This window comes from Chiloscyllium plagiosum, unplaced genomic scaffold (genome assembly GCF_037043375.1).
Source record: "Chiloscyllium plagiosum isolate Xiang-an unplaced genomic scaffold, Cpla_swu_hap1 HiC_scaffold_3, whole genome shotgun sequence".
NCBI classification, from domain to species: Eukaryota; Metazoa; Chordata; class Chondrichthyes; order Orectolobiformes; family Hemiscylliidae; genus Chiloscyllium; species Chiloscyllium plagiosum.
In genome coordinates, this window is record NW_028270141.1 from 80,462,125 (window position 1) to 80,467,939 (window position 5,815).

A 5,815-nucleotide genomic window follows, 5' to 3' on the forward strand; every position below is an offset into this window, starting at 1 on the left:
CTTACACAGTCATCAGGGCCATTCCGAACGGTGATTTCCGCGAGGGGGTATAGCTCAGTGGCAGAGCATTTGACTGCAGATCAAGAGGTCCCCGGTTCAAATCCGGGTGCCCCCTTCAGATTATTTTTCCTCAAATCTGAGGGGAAGCAACCCAAATAATTGAACTACTTTTATTTTACACGCGTGGGGGAATACCATTAAATCACTTGCTTTCGTGGAGTTAAGGTATGGAATATGACTAAGCTGGGAAAATAAATCTACCGGTTTTAACCCCCTTTGGTCCCCCAGCCCTCGTCCATTAAAACTAAACGAAGTCCAATCCAGTCGATATGTCAAAAATCCTAAAATGCTCACTCAGGCAGCTACCAAATGTCGAACAATTTTCGTTATATGGGCAAATGAGAAATGAGAAATTTTCCGCAAAGCTGCAAGGAGGCGCTACAATAAAATTTAATACCGACGTTGCTGAAAAAGGGCAACAGTTGACGCTTCTTCTTTCTCTACCTGGTTTTACCTTTTGCACTTTTAGCTTTAAATTATTGCAGAGAATGGCCGTTGAAAGGACAGGAAGGGAGCAAGAAAATTAGAACAAAGCAAAAAAATAAAGGAGGTTTAGAAAAATATGTCCCTTGTTCCTTATTCACGGTGTTTGTTCATGTGTCTATATAGCTGCGATTAAAGATTAAAGAGCTGCTCGAACCCTGATCAATGTCATCAAATAAATAATCTATACCTTGAATTAAACTGCCCAAAGATGGCAAAAGATGGACTGTTACTCCGAACTGGAATGGTAGAAGCACCGCAGTGCAGCACTACCTGGAAGACAGTTCAATCAGCGACTGATCCAGGATTAATAAAATAAATTCATAATTGCAGCTGTTCCTTGCAACACGTTATCTCGCAAATAAACCAAGGAGGTTTCCTGAACTCCTGATATAAATATGCTTTCTTCAGTAATCCAGGATATACATGCAAAAAGAACATTATCATGATTCATTTTGGTGGGAACAGCATGGGGGACAAAGTTTAAGATAAAGGTACAAATCTAAATGGGATGCAGGAGCAAAGAGACCTGTGTGGATATGTGCAGGAGTAACTAGAGGTGACAGGACAAGTTGAAAGAGTAAATTATAAAGTTTGCCAATATTAATCTCAAACCTGCCTTAAGTAGCGAATGTTTATTTACAATGAAACAGAAATTTGATGCGCAGTGCTGCTGTCCATTGTAAAATAAGAAATAAAATAACCATTGATTTTGAAACGGAGTTAGCTTTGTTTGAATTTATATCGCACTAGATCAAAAGATCTGATTATATCAATAATTCAAAACACAAAGAATCCTAAATAGATTACAATTTGCAAATACCTTTGAAAGTTTATTTCTGAAGAGATAGAATCTTCCATTCTCTGTCCTGAACATCTTGACTTAATGCCATATAAAATCGAACAGGGTTGGTGGCCAAATCTGGGCCCAATAGATTGTTTTTATGGTTAAAGTTATGTACTTAATTATAAGCTTTCTTGTCCATATATATTTTCACCTTTTATGATCTGCTGCAGTATTGTGCTTCAAGTTTTTTGTTTTACTTGTACATAAAAATATTCACTATGTCAGGCTAGTTTGAGCTTAATACACTTTATTCTAAAGTAGGTTCCTGCTAATTCTGTGCAATAGAACATGTAATCCATCCAGTAAACAGGATAATGAAAGTAGAATGATTGTTAGTAACACCATCACTTACTCTCACTAAGGTGAGCTTGTTGAAAAAAAGTTTCCATACCAGAGGAAGCAACATCGAGATATGTGAAGCCATTGAGAGAAACACTTCAATTAAAAAAAAGATTTACATTGCTATTAATTACTTTCCTCAAAAATAATGTCATACAATCAAAAATGTGTATCATATTTTAAAACTAAATATTTTAATACACTTTATTCATTCACATGATTAGGTTGTTGCTGGCTGGGCCAGCATTTATTGCCCATCCCTAATCCCCAAGAGGGCAGTTGAATCAGGGTCTGGAGTCACATGAAGGCCAGACCGGGTAAGGATGGCAGTTTTCCTCCTTAAGTGAACCAGGTGGATTTTTCTGACAATCAACAACAGATTCATGGTTTAAATATAATTAAAAGATAAATATCTGTCAATTCTGCAGGAATGTATATTGACTTATCTCCCTATCCTTTGCACATGTGTTGCACTGATACTCTCTGTAAATGTGACAAATTTGACCTGGGAGCATCAATCATACCCTATATGTACTTGGACTTGACATATCAAAACCATTCGGGAACAACTAATCTGGATTAAATCAATAGGCTACAAAAAGGGCATGAACTCAATGTGTGGGAAACCTCTTACAGAACCAATATTTGTTAACCACTGTAAATCTGGACTCTATAGTGAGGAAAGCTTTTGGAGAATGATTAAAATTATTTGACCCTCAATGTTTGTACCCTTTTCTATAAACCCAGTCTTCCCAGACTGCGTCCTATTCTACCTTTTCAATAGTGATTCAATATCCTTTTCAATGACATTCAAAGCACTCCATCAATAGCCATTTGGTGAAGCACCTCATAGCTTAATGGGCCTTCTGTTCAAAATCTTCCTTTCATCCTCTCCTTGGTATAAATCGTGACATTTAAATTAAGACCCATCACTGACACAAGAGAGATGGTCAAACTTTCAGAGTTCCCTAGATAGAAGTGTTGTCTCTCTGGATCGGAAAATTGCATATCACTCTGCTTTTTCAGAAGGGTGAAAGAGGAAACTCAGGAATTGCAGACCAGTGAGTCTAACATCTGTGGTGGGGAAATTGTTAGAGTCTATAGTCAAGGATAGGATGACTGAATACCTCAAGGGTTTTTAGTTAATCAAGGAGAGTCCGCATGAATTTGTGACAGGTGGGTCATGCCTGACAAACCTTATTGAATGTTTGAAGAGATGACTAAGGAGACCCAGGATTCAGGCGCATAGATCCTTTAAATGCCACAAACAGATGGAGAAAGTAACCAAGAAGATTAATAGAATTCTGGTCTTTAATTATCTGGAGAACTTGAGTATAAGGACACAGACATTTTGCTGCAGGTATATAAAACTGATTAGATCCCACTTGGAGTACCGTGGATAGATCTATGCAATCCACCTTGGGAAGGAAATATTAGTCTCGAAGGGAGTACAACAAAGATTTTCAAGAATGATACTTGGACTTCAGGGGTTAAATTACCATACAGATTAGGCCTGTTTTCTCTAGAATTTAGAAGACTAAAGGGTGATCTGATCAGCGTTTTCGAGATACTAACAGGAAAAGACAGTGTCGATAAAGATACGCTATTTCCATTGGTTGGGGATTCCAGGACTAGGGGATATAGTATAAAAATTAAGGCTAGACCATTCAGAAAGATGTTAGGAAGCACTTCCATACACAAAGACTGGTAGATGCTCTTCCACAAATGATAGTTGATGCTAGGTCAATTGTTCCTTTTAAATTTGAGATGTTTTTCATTTAAAAAAGGTATTAAGGGATATAATACCAAAGTCAGGTTTATGGAATTTGGCCACAAATCAGCTATGATCTCATTGAGTGGTAGTACAGATTTGAGGCTGAGTGGCCTACTTCTGTTCCTATAAACTGCACTTCTCTGTGTGACTGGATATTATTAAACAAGGGCTTCTGAACATTCTCTGATGTTGCGAAATTAGCAGACTGCTTATCCAATATCCACCACTGAATGAGCAGAAAGTTCCTCCAAATAAATATTGGGAAGATTGAAAGTTTCAACTAGACTCCAATCTGATCCCTAACTGCCAATGACATCCCTCTCCTGGCAACTGTTTTGAGACTACATCAGACTGTTCTGAAACTTAGTGTTATATTTGATCCCACGATGAGCTTCCAACCACATATTCATGTCATCATTAACACAGCCAATATCAACCTTGATAACATCATACAGTTCTGACACTGTTTCAGCCATTGTGCTTTTGATACTCTCATTCGAATTATCGTTATAGATTATAGAGTCATACAGCACAGAAACAGACCCTTCCAATCAGTCCGTTCTGACCATAGTCTCAAACTAAATTAGTCTCACCTGCCTGCACTTGGCTCAAATCCCTCCAAAAATTTCTTATTCATGTACTTATCCATATGTTTTTTAAATGTTGTAATTGTACCCGCATGCACCACTTTCTCTAGAAGTTCACTTCACACATGAACCACAGTGTAAAAAAAAGTCCTTCATGCATTTTTAAAATCTTTCTCCTCTCACCTAAGAAGTATGCCCCTTAGTCTTGAAATCTGCCACTTTAGGGAAAAACAAACACCTGCCATTCACCTTATCTACATCCCTCATGATTTTATAAACCTCTGTAAGAGCATCTCTCAACCTCCTTTGCTCTAGTGAAGAGTCGAAAGTGTACCACTGGAAAAGCACAGCAGGTCATTGTCATAGGTAATGGTTCCAGCGCCACACTATTCGACTCTGATCTCCACCATCTGCAGTCCTCACATTTGCCAGTTTAAAGAGTTTCAGCCTATACAGCCTCTCCTTACAACTCAAATCCTCCACTCCTAGCAACATCTTGGTAAAACGTTCTGAACCCTCTCCAGCTTAATAATATCCTTCCTATAGCAGGATGTCCAGAACAGGACACAGTACTCCAGAAGATGCCTCACCAACGTCCTATACAACCTCTCCTCCAGATTTGACTATTTCAGAGCTAGCGAGTTTTGAGAAGGTTTGTAGCTTAGGTTGAGGTTCTGAATGTGAGTTTGCTCGCTGAGCTGGAAGGTTCATTTTCAGACATTACATTACCATAACAGGTAACATAATCAGTGAGGCTCTGGTGAAGCACTGGTGTTGGTGACCCACTTTCTATGTATGTGTATAGGTGTTGTTGGGTTTGTGATGTCACTTCCTGTGGTGATTTCGGTCCCTGTTCTTTTTCTCAGAGGCCCCTGAAACCATGAACCTTCCAGCTCAGTGAGCAAACACACATTCTATTCCAAAGCTCTCCTTGTTCTGCTCTTTGTGAACCTGAAGTTATCCAACCCTTCACGCCTGTGTACTCATTTACATCAAGTTCTATTCATGTCCCCTTTTCTCCCTATATTCTTCATCTCCTGCAGTCTCACAACCCTCTGATCACCTGAGTTGCTCCAATTTGGGTTCCTGCACATTAAACACTCTACTACCAATGGCCATGCTCGCGGTTTTGTCCCTGATTTCTGAAATTACTCCATAAAATTCTTTGCCCCACCAACTCACTGTTCTTCTTCGCAATACTCCTTAGAAGCTACGTCTGACCTCCAATGTTTTGGTTCAAAAACAGGAAATTCCTGGAGAAACCCAACAATTGGGTTATCCCTCCGTGGATGCTGCCAGCCCTTCTGAGTTTCTTCAGTAATCTCACCTTTCAATTCAGATCTTCAGCATCCATGGCGTTTTTGGTTCATTGTAAAGTTTTGGTTCAAAGGGCTGTGCAGCTTCTGGGCGGGATACAGCGTCATATTTTGTATTGTACCTCCAAGAAGACATTAGTCATGATGGAGGCGCTATATAAATGCAAGTTATGGTTGTTGCAGCAAAGAACTATGTAAATACTGTTATTGCGGAGAGGCGCTATATAAATGCAAGTTAATGTTGTTGTCGTTGTTGCAGTGTGACCGCCGGTTGAGCCACAGCGCGTGGGCGATATTTCTAACGCATGTTCTTGCCCCGCCCCTTTCTCCATGGTGACGGCTCGAACGACGGTTCCACGCGCCACTCATTCGGCCTTCTACTGTTGTGGCAGGCGCGAGCAATCGAGAG

At 39.7% G+C, this 5,815-nt stretch overlaps 1 non-coding gene across 1 annotated transcript; it reads left to right on the forward strand.

Annotated features, from left to right (window-relative positions):
• Nucleotides 1–43: 43 nt before the first annotated feature.
• On the forward strand, nucleotides 44–115 carry trnac-gca (transfer RNA cysteine (anticodon GCA)). The gene has a single exon. It is a non-coding gene; the product is annotated as a tRNA-Cys (tRNA).
• The last annotated feature ends 5,700 nt before the right edge of the window (nucleotides 116–5,815 follow it).